Source organism: Arachis ipaensis, chromosome B10, assembly GCF_059453495.1.
Source record: "Arachis ipaensis isolate K30076 ecotype BB chromosome B10, ASM5945349v1, whole genome shotgun sequence".
Classification (NCBI taxonomy): Eukaryota; Viridiplantae; Streptophyta; class Magnoliopsida; order Fabales; family Fabaceae; genus Arachis; species Arachis ipaensis.
In genome coordinates this window covers 135,824,714-135,843,768 of record NC_142435.1, presented here as the reverse complement: position 1 = coordinate 135,843,768, position 19,055 = coordinate 135,824,714, and the positions used below count along the sequence as shown (strand labels likewise).

The following is a 19,055-nucleotide window of genomic DNA, read 5'->3' as shown; positions in this document are numbered from 1 at the left end:
CTGGTCCCTATACACACCAAACAATCGATATTAAGTTGATCAGTCTCAATATCGGAAGTCTAGTGCTTCAAAGTCCCAAATGCATGCTCATGAACGTTTATGCCAATTATATCAAGTAGATATATTAGTAGCACATAACACACACACAGAGAATGCACAGAAGCATAGTCAGTCCATTCCTCAGGCTCTACAGGAACGAACTGCTCTGATACCATAATGTAACACCCTACCATACAGAGTCTTATGCTTAAGTCATAATTCAGAGATGGCAAGGTATTACGACCTCTAAAACCAAAATTTAGTACATTTAGTAGTATGAATAATTGATTATAACTAGGAGCCTTTATAGAAAAAGGGGTAAACAAAAACCATAACTCGAAAGCGCAACACTCCGATCGATAACGTAACGAACAGGGATAAGCTAACGCGAGATCATATATATACAAAGGAGTGTCAAAAATAGGAATATCAAGACTCAAAATCCGGCTGCGAAGATAACCGGCCTGAGCATAGCAATATATACATATGATAAAATAAGGGAAACCCCAAAGGAAACCCAAAGGGACACAAATACAGAAAACCTATTCTCCAAAAATCACCTCTAGAAGGAGTCATCACAGTTTGTATTATTTAATGGAGATAAAAGTATCTAAACAAGATATATAAACCAAAACAGAGCCCCGAGAACAAAGATCTTCGCTAATCCAGAAGTCTCCAGCATGCCTCAACGAGAAGCCTCGCGTCCTGCATCTGAAAACCACAAAATCCGCATGGGTGAGAACCAGAGGTCCTCAGCATGGTAACGGCTTCCACATATATAATACATAATAATAGAGGAAAGCCGAAGGCAATCCTAGAACTTCCTCCAGATAAAATCAAAGCTTATAAACAAGCTAAACCATAAGTGGCAACTGTCTAAAGATTCTTCAGTCTAACTAATACTTCCCTTTCCAATTCCTTCAAACCTCCCAACCACCAGCAGGAGTATAATATAGCAAACACAGTTATATCAGACAAGAGATTTACAAATAGGAACAGATAAGGCATTTAGACAATTAGCAAGTAATATGCAGTCAAATAGGCAATCTCAAACAATTCATGTAGTATGCTTATGATGCATGCCTGTCCCTAGTGGCTGATGATATCATCTGTCGGTTATAGAGCCAACCCGACAAGTCCTGGTAGCTAACCATTGGACTGTCCCTCTGTCGTGCATCCCCAACTCGAGTTATACTCATCATAAACTTGATCATAATCATGATCCATATTACTGGTGAATATTTATCCATCACCATCACTGGTGAATATTTATGGGGGCGAGCTCATCCGGGCCTTTCACAGTGCCCGGCCACACTTACGACATTGGGTTAACAGAGCTTCGAGTCTCAACCTGGAGCACATGGTGGCTAGCCATTGCTACTACCCAGGGAAACCCTCATCTCCAATGGTGGAAGTGCAAACATTCACAATTCATTCAACAGCATATATGCATTTATACTTAGCCATAATCATGGCTCCGCCGTAACACGGCAATAATCTAGCCATCCGGCTCACGGTTAAATCCAAAACCGGCCAATTCATTAACAATTACGGCCCCTCGGCCCATGGTAACAAGCACTTCCGCCGCCATTCTCCGCATCTCACATAATCATCTTTGATCCTCAATGATCATTCATTTTTCCCTTGCTTCACTCGCAAGTTACCACATTCACTAGCTCCTTATCTCATAGCTAGGCATATCATAATGATTCAAGACATAAGTGGTGAGATCGGAGGCTTAGAAGTATGAAATTTGGCCTTTAAAACTCAAAAATCAACTTTGGGATGAAAACAGGGCCACGCGTACGCGCACTCCACGCGCACGCGTGGATGGCCTTAAAAACTCATCGACGCGCAAGTGTCATACGCGCGAACGCGTGGGTTGAAAATTAGCCAAACGACGCGCACGCGTCAGCCACGCATACGCGCGAATACATTGTGCCCCAGGCACAAAACTGGCACAACTCTGGCACAACTCTCTGGAAAATGGTTGGGCATTCGATGCAGCACATCGACGCGCCCGCGCACACCACGCGCACGCGTGGATGTTGCTTTCTCGAAGAACGGCGCGTACGCGCCAAGTGCGCCTACGCGCGAGGGGTCATTCTGCTAAAAATTTTCTAAGTTAAAAGCTGCAGAATTCACAGATTCAACCCCCAATCTTCCGACGCTCATAACTCTCTCATTTTAAATCATTTTCACCCGTTCTTCAAACGGCATGGACATCCCGGATCCAATTTCATTTCTAAACAGATTTGGCACAAATCAAAGATCCGTAGTCCAAGTTATGTCCCATCAAAGTATGCCCAAAAACCATATTTTCATTCAAAACCACAAAGTGCCATTTTCAAAATAAGCCACTTTCAACTCTTTTCAAAATCAATCAAAACATGCCAATTTCAACCCTTTTCTTTGAAATCATTCAAAATGTACCAAAATCAATATCAAGCCATCCTCAACTCACACATTGAAATTTTACTAAAATTTCCAAAACCACATCCAACCATTTTAACACTTCTCAATCAAATGGCTAAAGGACACACACAATATCATGTCATACATCCTTCCTCATCCCAATTTCCAATAATTCCATTTCCAATCAACCATCATTATACATAATCATCATCATACTCACCATTAACATGGTACCACCCATCAATTCAACCTCAATCATTCATCAAGCATATATCACAACATGCATTTTCCCATATATCACACAATCAAGGGATCAATATTCATAATCACATATATGATCACATCATATATCTCAATCATTCAACAACATCATCAATTCAATGCCTATCTTAGGGCCTCTAGCCTAGGTATTTCCTACCACATTACATATTAGATACGGGAAACCAAAACCATACCTTAGCCGATTTCCCAAGCTCAACCGGAGCACTTTCAAACCACTTGTCCACAAGATCTCAAGGTATCAACACCTCCAAGAACAGATTTTATCACACAAAACCCTCTTCCAAGCTTTCCAAAATCACCAATCAAGCTCCAATATTCACATATACACAACCTAAGCCACAATCATCATACCCATACACAACATCTCAATACCCAAACATCATAGAACAATAAATCACGCTAGGGTTGAGAATCTTACCACACCCAAGGTCTAAGGAGACAAGATTAACCTTCTCCTTCAAGAGAGTTGGGTCCTATAACATCAAAGAACCCAAAATCTCAACATTTTTGCTCATGAAACTCGAAATCAAGGGCTGGAATTTCAAACAGTAAAACGTGGCTTACCTCAAGATTAATTGTATGGGTTTTGTAGAGCTCTCCGGGGTAAACGCGTGGCCGCAAATGGAGCGGCAATCGGAGCTCTAGATCAAAAGTTATGGTGGTTTGAAGATCAACCAAGGGAGAGAACTTGAGAGAGTGTTCTTCCCCCCTCCATATTAGTTTTCAGCGTGTTTGAGTGTGTTGTGAGGAGAGAGAGTGCTGAAAACTAGGGTTTTGGTTTAGTTATGTTGGGCCAAGGGCCCACTTTGGGTCCGGTTGGACCGGTTTGGCCCGTTCGGTCCAATCTTAGTCCGATTTCTATAAAATTAGTATCGAAATTCTCGTCTCAATTTCCTCTATCATATTAAGCCATAAAAATAACATTTTTGACTTTCTAGAATAAATTCTCATTTATGGGTTAATTAGCTGTTAATTAACCGGGTCTTACAATTTTGGGACTTGGATTGTATATGTATGTATATGATATTCTCCGGCCAACCTTAACTTCGCCGGTTGAGCCCGGAGCTTGAATATTTTGTATCATTTGACACTCCTTTCTTATATTGCGTATGTGTATCTTTACTTTTCTTCATATGCAAGTAAACATTATCTTGAGCGTTACGCTTTTATTTTCACGATTTTGCTTTAACCAACTTTCAAGGCTCCTCGAATATTATACTTTTTCAACTATATTATGTATGTATATTTTATTTTAAATGTTGTAGTACCACACCAACTCTGTTTTATGGCTTAAGCGTAAAGTTCTGTGTGGTAGGGTGTTACATCAATCATTTAATTAATGTTGACAAAATAAAATCATAGTGTTTTCCAAACTAATAACTTTATAAATAGTTGAAATTTTTTGGGGGAAAGGGGCGAAGATATTTAAACTCTATCATCGTGAATTTAAATTATCACTAAAATTTAATTATATCTTATTTGCGCATTGAAAATTTTTTAATTTTAATCCTAGTCATACCCTAATATTTCCTACCCGACTCTATTCAGCCTTACCTGCAACAAAATAAAAATTTTCAATCAAACAGAATATGTAATCAATCCATATTTCATATATATTAATAAAATAAAAAATACAAAATTAAATTCATATTAAAATTAAAAGCAACAAAATATAAAAAAATTTATGTTAAAATTATAAAAAAAAGGATGTGTGAGTTTAATCTCTACTAACTTCATTATACGGGTAGTAATATAATTTTTAACAATATACAAGTAATATATTTTTTAACAATATACCTGATCCTGCCTGCAGTTTAATTCACTATGTTCTCAACTTTATCAGAATGAATTGGGTTGGATTGAATATCCATTTATAGAGCTAGTATTGCTAGTCCTATGCCAAAATGGCCAAAGTGGGTTCGATAATAATACAAGATTTTAGCTAAATTATACCATAATAAAAACACATATTAAACTAACCATTAGTAAAAATTATTAATTTGTTTTCTTTAATAAATAAACAATAAATATATTAGAAATTTAAATTAACTTTTCTAATTGAAAATTCTAAAATGTGCCCTGATGGCACATGCTAGTTTACCCATAAAAAGTGCAGGATTTAAATTTTGTTGATAATTAATTGTGATTAATTTATGCAGTAATAATTGAAATCTTTTGATGTAGTATCTTTAGTAGGAGCCTCATTCATGATAATATAACAAATAATAATTAAGATTTAGGGATAATTAATCCTTAAATTTGTCCATAAAAAATAATTTATTTTTTAAATTGGTCTTTAAAAAATTTTAATAATCATATTGATCTTTTTGTCAGTTAGATAATGACGATAATGTTAAGAGTCTCGTGACACGATGACATAACAGATTAACATTGTAAACTCCAGATAATTAGTAAATAATTAACTAATAAATTAATTATTAATCAACGAAATTAAAAAATTAAATTTATAGTTTAATAAAGTAGAAATAATTAAAATGAGTTTTAACACGAATTTTAAAAAACTTAGCTCAAGATTAAACCGAACAGACCGAACCGAACCCAAACTAGGCCCAAGAACCCAAGGCCCACCCTATAAACAGGCAGTGAGCTTCTTTTCCCTATTTCACTTGTGCAAACACATTGAGGAAAGGGAATTAACGCTAAAACCCTAACCCTTGTCACCGAAAATTCAATCGTCCATAACTTTCAATTCGGAACTCCGATTGACAAGCCGTTAACGACAACGTCTTTGTCTCAAAATTCTTTTCAATTCTATCTAAACAAAGTGGTAAGAAATTATAATTTTTCTCCCAGTTCTCCCTCTTCTCAATTTCGTAATTTTAGGATTTGGATATTGAGAAATTGAATGATTTTGATTGTTTAGGTGAACTCTAGCAGCGGATAATCACTAGATTTTATCCAATAGATCTGTGGGTAAGGTAAGGAACAATTGAACCCTTGTGAAATATTGAATTAGTGAGCCTTATGATGATTATAGTGATATTGTGTGAATTAGATTGTGTTCTTGTTGATTTGGAGTTTAATTAGGCGGTTTGAAAGAAAATCCGGCTGATTAAGTTTGAGGAATTGACGTTTGGAAGCTTGGAGCTTGTGAAAAGAGAGGTTTTTGAGGAATTCTGAGCTTAGAGAGTAATCGGCTAAGGTATGGTTTTTGTTTCTCGTAGTTAATGTTTAATATCACGTGAAAACTTAGACTAGAAGACCTTAACATAGGAATGAACTGAATGAATTTTTGATGGATTGTGTATATGATATATGATGTGTGGTTCGGTTTTTGTAAATAATTTGCTATTGGAGTTGGTTGGTTTTGAGAAAATATTTAATATTGGAATTTGTTTGATTTTGAAATAATTTGATATTGGAAATGATTTGAATGACTAAGAGGTGTTTTGTTTGGTGGTTGGGATCCTTGAAGGCCGGTGGCAGGAGTTTGAGTTTTAGAGGAGATATTGCCGAAATTTCTTTAAGAATTTGAGTTTTGACTTGAAGTGGTTATTTAGAAAGATTTGAATTTTTTAAGGATTTTATAATTTGATTTTGAGTTATTAAGAAAAGGATTACGTTTTGAGTTTGTTTCATTTAATAAAGAATGAATTACGTTTTGAGATTGAATTATTAATGAACGGAATGGGAGGAATGATGATGATTGAATTTGAAGGAATGATGAGATTTGAGTTCAAAAGTATGATTTCTGAATGAATTGAATGACATTGATAAAATAGATTTGAAAATGAAATTGAATTTGATTAAGAGTTGGTATCCCGGGTAAGAGGCAGTGGCATTGTCCACTTGCTCCGAAAAAGAGATGAAGAAGAAGAATGATGAAAACTGATTTTAATTATGAAATTAAATGATCATAATAAATGAGACATGATTGAGGATGTGATTGATGACAAGTGTGTCTGTGTTTTATTATTATTTTAAAATAAAATTGATTTTCTTTAAAATTTAACTTATTCTATTACTACTAAAAAATTTAATATTACTAACGGCAAAATATCCATTAATTATCTTATTATTGATAATTTTTGAATCTATTTTATCAATTTTGTGATCGTCAAAAATAATTATTATTAATATCAACCTCATTAACTGTTGGTAAAATAATTTTCCTGATAATTTTATTTTGGGATAAGTACGATTTTGGTCCCTGACGTTAAGGATCAGAATCGAAATCGTCCCTCTTCTAATTTTCGATTTAAAATCGTGTTTAATGTTTTTTTTCGTATTAAAATCGTCCTTTTAATTTTTTTTGGACAAAAATACCCTCACCACTACCAACATAATTACCTCCTTCACCACCACCACCACCAACTGCCACTCTACCACCATTATCAACATCATCATCACCATCATCATCATCATCAACACCCACTGTCACTCCACCACCACCAACACCACCACCAACGCCGCCGCCGTCTCCCTCCGCCTCCGCCTCCCCCTCCCCCCACCCCCACCCTCACCCTCACCCTCACCCTCACCCCGCATCCCCTCCCCCTCACTGCCTCCCTGCTTCCCCCTTCCCCCCACCCCATGTTCCATCCCCCTCACTGCCTCCCTGCTTCCCCCTTCCCCCCTCCCCCTCACTGCCTCCCCCTTCCCCCCATCCCGTTTTCCCTCCCCCTCACTGCCTCCCCTGCTTCCCCCTTCCCTTCACTGCCTCCCTGCTTCCCCCTCCCCCTCCCCGTCTTCCCTTCCACCACCCCCACCCCCCACCTCTATCTCCACCTCCACACAGAGAAACATTAACAGAAAATCAACAACACCAGAAGCACAAATTTAACAAAATTCAAACACAAATTTAACAAAATCAAACAACACCAGAAGCAGAAAACAAAAAGCAGAAGCAAAAGCAGAGGCGGCGAGGCGGCGAGGCAGAGGCAGAGGCAGAGGCAGAGGCAGAGGCGGCGAGGCAGAGGTGGAGGCCAGGCAGAGGCAGACGCACGCGACGTATCCAGCGGCGGTGGGAACAGCCGAGGCGACAGCGACAGCCGCCATCCCCTTCCCCCCTTTCCCCTTTCCCCTTCTCCCTCCCCCCTCCGCCTCTCCCCTTCCCCCCACCTCCACCCTACGTCCTTTCCCCTTCCCCCAACTCCGAACCCCACGTCCTTTCTCCTTCCCCTCCAAGCTTCGCCGCCGGCGCCGTCCCCCCTCCCCCCTTTCCTCTTCCCCTTCCCCCTCCCCCTTCCCCTTGGTATACCCTTTGCCTCCCTCCCCTCCCCCAACAAAACGCGTTTTCTTTTTTTTTTTTGTTTAATTTTATATTTTTTTTAAAGTAAGGGTAATTTCGGAATAAATTAAAAAAATTTATTAGAAAGGACGATTTTAAAATGAAATGTAACATTAAGGACGGTTTTAAGTCGAAAACTACATCAGGGACGGTTTCGATTCTGACCTTTAACGTCGGGGACCAAAATCGTACTTATCCCTTTTATTTTTTATGTTTACGGATAGCTATAGCGTTGGTATTAACAAAAAAAAAATGAAATTACCACTTGTAAATTTATTTCTTTATTTAATAATTCTATGGTAATATATAAGTACACAAGACCACACAAATTTTACATTCATGAGTCATAACAAATTATTAAATTCCAAGATTTTTATTATTAAAATATAGGTAAACTAATATAGCATTATTTCTAATTGTAGGCATGTAGCTACTAGTTTCCCTTTTCACCATCTATGACATAGTAGCGTTCTTGTTTTGTGCTTGCATTGTTATTGTCTAACTTTGCACATGTACAATTGCCATTATTACACGCAGGAAATAGTGGATAACATGCATTTATTAGATAATTGCAACCACCAGGGCAATCCTTTTGTTGAGGCACCATTGGTGTTTTTGGGAGACCAAATCCTACAAAAAACAAATGTAATAAATTAGCATTTTTTTTCAATTCTCCTTCTCTTCAATTTTGTGATTTTAGAGTTTGGATATTGAAAAATTGAATGATTTTGATGATTTCGGTAAACTCTAATAGTGGATAATCACTGAATTTTATCCAATAGATCTATGGGTAAGGTAAGGAACAATTGAACCCTTGTGAAATATTGAATTAGTGAACCCTATAATGATTATAGTGATATTGTATGAATTAGATTGTATTATTGTTGATTTGGAGTTTAATTAGGCGGTTTGAAACGAAATCCGGCTCATTAAGTCTGAGGAATTGACATTTGGAAGCTTGGAGCTTGTGAAAAGAGAGGTTTTTGAGGAGTTCTGAGCTTAGGGAGGAATCAGCCAAGGTATGGTTTTGGTTTCTCATAGTTAATGTTTATTGTCACATGAAAACTTAGGGTAGAAGACCTTAAGATAGGAATGAAATGAATGAATTTTTTATGGATTATGTATATGGTATATGATGTGTGGTTCGGTTTTTGTAAATAATTTGCTATTGGAGTAGGTTAGTTTTGAGAAAAGATTTAATATTGGAATTTGTTTGATTTTGAAATAATTTGATACTGGAAACGATTTGAATGTCTAAGAGGTGTTTTGTTTGGTGGTTGGGGCCCTTGAAGGGTGGCAGGAGTTTGAGTTTTAGAGGAGATACTTCCAAAATTTCTATAAGAATTGGAGTTTTGACTTGAAGTGGTTATTTAGAAAGATTTAGATTTTTTAGGGATTTTATAATTTGATTTTGAGTTATTAAGAAAAGGATTACGTTTTGAGTTTGTTTCATTTAGTAAAGAATGAATTACGTTTTGAGTTTGAATTATTAATGAACGGAATGATAATGATTGAATTTGAAGGAATGATGATGAGATTTGATTTCAAAAGTATGATTTCTGAATGAATTGAATGACATTGAAAAAATAGATTTGAAAATGAAATTAAATTTGATTAAGAGTTGAGACCCCGAGTAAGAGGCAGTAGCGTTGTCCACTTGCTCCGAAAAAGAGATGAGAAAGAAGAATGATGAAAACTGATTTTAATAATGAAATTGAATGATTATGATAAATGAGACATGATTGAGGATGATTGATGACAAGTGTGTCTGTGTTTTCTCTCTAGTTATAAGGGTGACAGGGCACCTATTCCCTCTAATGGTGACATGGCACATAATCTCTCTAGTGGTGACAGGGCACGTATTTCCTCTAATGGTATTAATGCACAACAGAGAGACTGTGTTCGGATTAGCTACCAGAGATGTCGGGTTTGGCTTTATAACTGACAGATGAGACTCATCAGTCATAAGACAGGCATACATCATGTGCATTTGTATGTTTTGCTTGGGTGTGCATTGTTTTGCTTTGCTTAATTGCTTAACTCTGCTTATCTGTTACTTGTTCTATTTGCTGTAATTGTATCCCTGTCTATGTTTTTCTTACTTGAATTGTATGTGTATGCTTTCTGAGAAATTCCTCTTGGCAAAGGTATGAGGATGAGTTGTTCCACCGGTGATTTGGAGGGTTGAAGGAGATAGAGAGTGAAGTGTTAAGTTAAATTTAGATTTAGAACTTGAATGCCTTAGATAACTTACCTAATTTCTGGTTTAGTTGGGTCTTTAAGCTGAAATCTAACTGTCGGAATTCTAGGAAAGCCTTTGGCTTTTCCAGGGACTTTTATATTAACTTTGTGGGCACCTTTACCATACTGAGAACCCTCGGTTCTCATTCCATATATATTCTGTTGTTTTTCAAATACAGGTCGAGAGGCACCTCGTTGAGCGTTTAGAGTTTCCTGTGCAAGTGAAGTTTGGTTGTTTTGCGATGCTGTATTTTGTATTTATGCTATGTATATATGTATATAGATTCTCCTCTGTATATATTTTATGTTTGTCCCTCCTAGAGGTGACTTGGAGAAACATGTTTTTGTTATGTAGTTTAAGTTTTATTTTGGGTTTTATACATATATAATTATATAGTCTGGCTTGCTTTAGCTTCGCAGGTCGAGTTTGGAGCTTGATATTTGTGTTTTGAAATTCTGATATGTATAGTATATTTTTAGCCTTATTTTGATCTCATCCATCCATTTTACAGTTAACCTAAAACCTAAAATTATGTGAATGAAAATTGAATGATTGATTCCCCTTCCAGCCTCACTCTATAGCCTCTAATCAGTATTTTCGGGCCTGAAACTGGGTCAAAAGCAGCCCAGAAATCGTCCCCAACATTTTCTGCAATTGCAGCACGTGGCACTCTGTCACGCGTACGCGTCAGCCATGCGTACGTGTCGCTGAACAATTCCTGGTAATGCGTACGCGTCATCCACGCGTATGCGTCGCTTGCCTCTTGCACTGGTCACGCTGATTCTGCGAGACGAACGCATGAGCGACGTGTACGCATGATCTAACTGCAAGACAACTATGACAAATTGCATATTATTTTGAAGCCCCGGATGTTAGCTTTCCAACGCAACTAGAACCGCCTCTTTCAGACCTCTGTAGCTCAAGTTATGATCGATTTAGTACGAAGAGGTCAAGATTGACAGCTTAGCAATTCCTTTAATTTCTTGTGTTTCTTCCACTTTTGCATGCTTCTTTTCCATCCTCTAAGCCATTCCTGCCCTATAAAACCTGAAAACACTTAACACACATATCACAGCATCGAATGGTAATAAGAGGATTAAAATTAGCAAATTTAAGGCCAAAGAAGCATGTTTTCAATCATAGCACAAAATTAGGAAGGAAAATATAAAACATGCAAATTCTATGAATAAGTGTGAGAATAATGGATAAAATCCACTCAATTCAGTACAAAATAAACCATAAAATAGCAGTTTATCAATCTCCCCACACTTAAACATTAGCATGTCCTCATGCTAAGCTCAAGAGAAACTATAAAAGAGTGAAGAGGGATGGTAGGACTTATTAAATGCAACGTATCTATATGAATGCAACTACATGTAAAAATGATTCTACCTACTTGGTTAAAAGTAAATCAAATTCTCCAAGAACAAATATGAAATGGGTTCCACTAATTCAAATCATAAATGAAGTACAAATAGACTTGCAAGAAGAAAGCTCATGAAAGCCGGGAACAAAGAATCGAGCATCAAACCTTCACCGGAAGTGTATACACTCTAATCACTCAAGTGTTTAAGGTTCGATTCTCTCAATTCTCTACTAATTTTGCTTTCTAAGGCTTGCTCTTCTTCTACCAATTAACAAAAATTTAGTGCACAAATATACATATCAAGAGGTCTTTTCAAGGGTTGTAATGGGGTTAGGGTCAAGGTAGGATTGTATTTGGTTAAGTGGACTAAAATTTGAATCCTTGATCAACCTAAACTTCCCACCTAACCTAAGACATTCCACGTAATCAAAATGCAAAATCTAGCTACCCATTAAATATGCTTTCCACATATTCATGCATTCTTATTCTGAGTATAGTACATATGCATTGCTATCACCATTTACTTTAGGGTATTTTATCCCCTTTTATTATTTGCTCTTTTTTTTTTCTTTTTTTTTATTTTTATTTTCTTTTGTTTTTCTCAATGCATATGATTAAGGTATTGAATGCATGAACATGTCCTCAACATTCTTTTCACACTTTCACAAGAAGTCTAACATACTCAATTCCCAAACCAAATATTTCCAAACCCAATTTTCCCACACTTAAATCATGAACACTCTCACTAGTCTAAACTAACCAAGGATTCAAATTAATGACATTATTGTTTCTGCTTAGAGTTAGTGATGAGCTAAAGTAAAGAATAAATGGGGTTAAAAAGGCTCAACATTGGTTTGCAAAGGAAAATGAAAGGGTAAGACCACATGAGTATGTAAGCTTAGTGAAACAAATGCCTCAATCACATAAGTGCATGCATACATCAAACAATAGAAATATAGAATCAAGCAAGACAAAGATCACAATTTTAGAGATAATAAAATATTGGTTGATAAAATACAACCAATCAAATAGGCTCAAAATCTCACTGGTTTTGTGTGTTCGAGCTCTAAAACCATGTTCCAAATTAAATATATTCAAACAAGTTTAACAAAAATTTTAATTCAAATTAGTGAAATGCTCTAAAAAGTTTCTTGAAAAAGAAAATATTACTTCAACCAAGTAAGACATAAATGCAAGCAACTAACTACACATGCAATCTATTATGCAATGCAACAACTAACTACAAAGAAAATTGAGAATTGGTGTTGCATAGAAAGTAACTAACCCACGGAAGTCGGTATCGACCTCCCCAAACTTAAAAATTGCACCGTCCTCGGTGCATGCAAAGATGTGCAAGTGGACGGGTTGGTACAACTAATGAGCTTTCTCCAAAGATTGTGTGGAGAGACTTGTTTGTTCGCCCATTTAGAAGCTTTCCTTTTCTTTCTTGGTGGCCATCCTGAAAGAAGAGAAAAAGGAAAAAGAATAACCCACAAACAAAGATATGCAAATAAATAAAATATGGGTAGGCTAATGCCAAATAATAATGAGGTTCTCAACTACATGGTAGCTACAACATGCAGGTGAGAAAATAATAGAAGTAAATGACATTAATAGTGCAAGAATCGCAATAATGAGGGAGAGAGTGTGGGTTATGAAAGATAATATAAGGTCATATCAATGCAAAAGGAAAACAAGTGTCATAAAAGATTAGCATTGACCTATAAATAACATCACCTAACAATGCATAACAAGTCACTAGGCACCAAAACAATGGAAGAAATATTCAACAGATGAGTAAAAACATTTAACACCAATAGAGAAATAGCAAACTTAGAAAAGAAAATAAAAACATGCACAAAACTAAAATGCAATGAATGAAAGTATGCAAATACAATGAATAAAATAGAATAAAAGAGAATAAGGATGAGAAGTTAAAGAAATGAAGAAGAAGAAAGTAAGAAAGGAAGAAGAAAGAATAAGAAGGTAGAGAAGAAGGAGGAAGAATGGAAAAGAGGAAGCGACGCGTAAGCGTCGCCCACGCGTACGCGTGGGTTACAGAACATGGAGGTGACGCGTACGCGTCAGTCACACGTACGCGTGGACGTGAATTGTGCTCCGCGCACAACACTCGTACAGTGGCAGCCCAACTCTATGTTTGGCGTCGCCCACGCGTACGCGTGGGTTACAGAACATGGAGGTGACGCGTACGCGTCAGTCACGCGTACGCGTGGATGTGAATTGTGCTCCGCGCACAACACTCGTACAGTGGCAGCCCAACTCTCTGTTTGTAGAACTGGAAAATTAAAATTTTGAATCGACGTGCAGGCGTTGTTGACGCCTACGCATGGGTGGTGAAAAATGCAAATGACGCGTACGCGTCAGTGATGCGCACGCGTGGGATTGGCTATGCGCCTAGCACCCCACCAGCGTGGTCCTGGCACAACTCTCTGTCCAGGCCGCGCGGTCGCACTGTTCGAGCACAGTTTGGGCACGAACCAGATTTGGGCGTCGACGCGTCCGCGTCGATCACGTGCACGCGTGACAACCCATCTTTTTTTTAATATGAAACTAACAAGCTATCAAAGTAATGCCAAACATTATTAAACATGTGAAACCACAACTTAAACTAAATAATCCTAACTAAAAAAAAATTGATTTATTACTAATATAAATAAAAGAGAAAATAGGAAGAATTTACCATGGTGGGGTGTCTCCCACCTAGCACTTTTAGTTAAAGTCCTTAAGTTGGACATTTGGTGAGCTCCTTGTCATGGTGGCTTGTGCTTAAACTCATCTTGAAACTTCCACGAATGCTTGGACTTCCAATAAGCTCCAACATTTCCAAGTGAATTCACCAAGCCTTGATGACATTCTTCACAAGTTTTGAGCTCCCAAAGTTGATCCTCTTGTATGTCGGGATCCCAAATCTTGTTTCTACACCCGTCTTTAAGTGGATCATTATTGTTCCAACCGGGTGGTAAGCAATCCGAATTCTCAATGAAGTACCAAACTCTTCTCTTAGATCCAACCAATTGATCACTAAGCCAACCCTTGCTTCTAGCTCTTGAAATCTTAACCTTGATGAGTCTTGATTTGCAACTCCAACCATTAAATATCCTTCTCTTACACTTCATTCCATAAAGCCTCCTAAGTTGGCCATCCGTCTCAAGCATACCATACTCAAGTGGGACAGTAAAGCTAATAGAGATAAGTTTTACCCACTCAAATGAAGGAGTAGATGGTAACCTAGGTAGAGAAGTCTCCAACGATCTTGACAAAGCATATTCAACTCCCGTCCAACCTTTTCGAAGGACTTCCACTTCCACATCATTCTCAAACCCAATCAGAGAAGGTTCTTCATACTCAAGGAGTTCATTTGCGGATATAGATTCATCACTAGGAGGACTTGATTCATGATCATCATCACCAAGGGAGCTTCCTTCTTGATCTATTCCGTCCAATTCTTCATAGGGAATATGCCTTGGAGGTTGTACACTACCCTCATCGACATCAATCTCAAGCTTCTTGGAGGAATACTCTATGACTCTAGATTCCTATGGAGGTTTAGCATCTCCTAAGTCTTCAACCACTTCTTCCTCTTCAACAATTACGGCTTCCTCCAATTGTTCCAATACAAAATCACATTCCTCTTCCACCGGAGTTCCTAATCTCTCCTTCATGCTACATTCTTCATTAGACTCTCCACATGTAGCCATGGGAGTACTTTGAGTGTCGAAACCCAGTGAAGCTAAATTATCTACTACCTCGGTAAAGGTAGCTATGAACTCTAGTGTCGTCCGTTGCATCTCTCTTTGCTCGTGAAGAAGAACACCAAGAGTGTCATCCATTGGAGATTGGAGTGGATATGAGGGTTCATTGCTTGAGATGAAATGTTCATGCTAAGAGGGTGGTTCATCATAATAAGGATGTGGCGGTTCAACACTCTCCATCTTTTTCACTTATTGTACAACACATTCCAGTCCCTTATTCTCAAGTTGAGATTTGGTAGCCATTAGAGCTTTGTGTGCTTTTCGTCTTTCCTCTCGCTCCATTTGATGGATGGTTGCTTGAAGTTGATCCATTGCTTCCTTAAAATGATCCTGTGGCTCTTGTTCCGCTTGGCTAACATAATTAGGATCATATTGTGGTTGAAAGTTTGCATACATTGGAGGTGGTGTATATTGAGGGGGTGGTTCTTGGGAGTAATTGGGTTGAAATTGGGGTGGCTCTATGTAGGGTTCATTTGGCTCATATGGTGGTTGGTATGGTGGATAAGAGTTAGGGTCATATGGAGGTGTTTGGTGGTAGGGAACTTGTGAGTATGGTGGTTCAAAACTATGTTGAAGAGGGGGTTCATAGGTATATGGTGGTGGTTGTTGATTGTCATGAAGAGGTCCACCATAACCATTATCTTGGTATGCATCATGGAATGGTTGTTGCTCATAATACATTGGAGGAGGTTGTTGCCAAGATGGTTGATCAAATCCTTGTGGCTCCTCCCATCTTTGATTGTCCCATCCTTGATGTAAGCCTTCATTATAATCTCCACTTCCTACAACATAATTGTAACCACACTCATAGCCAAAGGGGTGAGAATTCATAGTAACAAGAGAAAATAGAAACAAAAATTAACAAGAAATAATAAAAATAAACTCCTAAAACTAGAAACACTAACAAAGAAACAAAAGGGCAAGCATATTCATAATCACCAATAATAAGGCACACATTTGCAAATCTCCGGCAATGGCGCCAAAAATTGACGTAGGTAAATCGTCGGTAAAGAATTTCACAAAAATAACTCGCATTGCAAGTATAGTTCTAAACTGACAATTAATCTTCATTCAATGTTTAAATTGTTTGTCACAAATACAAACCCAATAAAATTAACCAAAGTATTCAAACTTCGGGTCATCTCTCAAGAAATTACAGGGAAGTGTACTTATAATTGGTTATGGAAAACATGCTTCCTTTCCATCCTCTAAACTATTCCTGTCCTATAAAACCTGAAAACACTTAACACACATATCATGGCATTGAATGGTAATAAGAGAGGATTAAAATTAGAAAATTTAAGGCCAAAGAAGTATGTTTTTAATCATAGCACAAAACTAGGAAGGAAAATGTAAAACATGCAAATTCTATGAATAAGTGTAAAAATAATGGATAAAATCCACTCAATTCAGTACAAAATAAACCGTAAAATAGCGATTTATCAAACCCGACGCCTTCTACAGCAAGATAATGTTGCAATCCCTTAGGATGTATTCCAATATGAGTTATAAGAAGTATTTCCCTAATTCAGTCAGGGCGGCAAAGGAGCTTAAGTTGTTACAGCTGAAGCAGGGTCCTATGTTAGTGACAGAGTATACCAGTCAGTTTGAGGAACTATGCCGATTCTCTAGGATTTGTCAGGGTACTCCAGCGGATTTTGAAGAATGGAAATGCATAAAATATGAAGGTGGTCTGCGGAGTGACATCTTGAGTACAGTGGGACCGATGAAAAGTAGAATTTTCTCTGAATTGGTAAACAAGAGTAGAGTTGCAGAGGAATATTCAAAAAAGGCTGCTATGGCAGAGAATGATCGCCGAGAATTCCACTGAAAGGTGTACAATTTGAATTTCACACCAAGGGGCCAAGAATTCAAGAGAAGAGGATACGCACAACGATTCTCCTAAGTTCACAATAACTCCGGAACATATGATGACCACCAAGGAAATGGTAGAGAGAAACAGACAATGGCTGTTTTAGATGATTCGAGTTGTCAGAAATGTGGGAGCTATCACCTGAACAAGCCATGCCGTTATAGTTCCGGATTATGTTACAATTACAGAAAGCCAGGACATTTGGTCAGAGATTGCCCACACAGGAGAAACCGGGATGTAGCCAGATCTGATCCTCAGATCCAAGGTAATAAAGGAATTAGCAAACAAAGTTTAACTGCTTGAAATAATACCAAAGAATAACATTCAGTAGTAACACATGGTTGAGTTGTGAAAAATCATGATTTTCTAGATATTAGTTAGCATAAATAAATAGGTAAGTTCTTAATAAGAAGCGATCAGAGTGACGCAGCAGAAGCGCGAAGATGGGGAGGACATAAGGACTACTAAGGTGAGGAGGAGAAGTTATGGGAGATAAGTCGATGTGGAGATTGGAAAAGGCCGAGAAACTATCCATTAGGTTGGAAAGGGAACTATTCTCGCGAACTCTTGTAGTGAACGATATTTTCGAAGGCAAAAATTTTTGTTAGGAGGGTAGGATGTAAACCCCAGATAATTAGTAAATAATTAACTAATAAATTAATTATTAATCAACGAAATTAGAAAATTAAATTTTATAATTTAATAAAGTAGAAATAACTAAAATATGAGATTTGACATTGATTTTAAAGAATTTGGGCCAAGATTGGACTAAACCTATCGAACCAGGCCCAAAAACCCAAGGCCCACCCTATAAACTATAAAATCCGGTCTAACCGTAATTAATTAAATAATAAATTAGATATGAGCGAATATGGTTAGAAAATTTAGTAATTGTGTAATACCCGGTCTAACGGAAATTAATTAAATAATAAGTTAAATAGGAGCGAATATGATTGGAAGATTTGGCAATTGGAATTTGATAATTTAAATATGATATTTGGATTCAGTGAATTTTTCCGAGTCGAAAAACATAGTTTTCTGCGTAAAAGCGCGTAGTGGAATTTTGACCGGCAGTACCGGCTGAGATCTGTCTGGTACTACAGCTGAGAAAATTGATTATGAGTAAATAAGATTAAGAAATGAGGAATTATATTAGGGAAGGTAGAAATATCTAAAGTGCGATTTAGAGCGCTAATCTTAAAGGTTTTGGCCCAAAATTGGGCCAACGGGCAAAAATAAGCGAACCGGGCCTAAGTGGGTCCAAGACCCAACATATATAAACATTAGTTATGAGCATTTCAGCTTATTTTACCCTAAAAAGAAGGGTTGGGGCGCTGAAATTAAGAAGAGAGAAGAGAAGAGAGAAAACCTAACTCTCTTTGGTCTTCAAACCACCATAACTTGAGCTACGGAGCTCCGATTGACGAGCCGTTTACGGCCACGCATTACTCTTCTCATCCTCTACAATTTTATCTAAGTTTTGTGGTGAGTATTCCATTCATCTCTGAATAGTTTTTGAAATTCCCCACTGTTACACGTTTTTGGGTAGCTAGTGTTGAAATCTTGTGATTTTGGGTGTTTAGGGATACTCCAACATGGATTCTAAGTGGGTTCTATCCCTACTTCATATGGGATGAGGTAAGAAGTGCTCAAACCCTTGTGATTTGTCATTTTTATGAGCCCTAGGTTGATGTATATATGTGATATTGGTTATGTTAGTGTATTTGGTGACGTTAGTGCACAATTGGGAGATTGGTATTGCTTGAGGAGCTTTGGTAAGGCTTGAAGCTAAGGTTGGTGAAAACTTCCAAAGA

The 19,055-nt window shown here is 37.5% G+C and overlaps 1 pseudogene; it reads right to left on the bottom strand.

Annotated features, from left to right (window-relative positions):
• Positions 1-15,152: 15,152 nt before the first annotated feature.
• Positions 15,153-16,199, bottom strand: LOC148581827 (uncharacterized; annotated as a pseudogene).
• Positions 16,200-19,055: the final 2,856 nt, after the last annotated feature.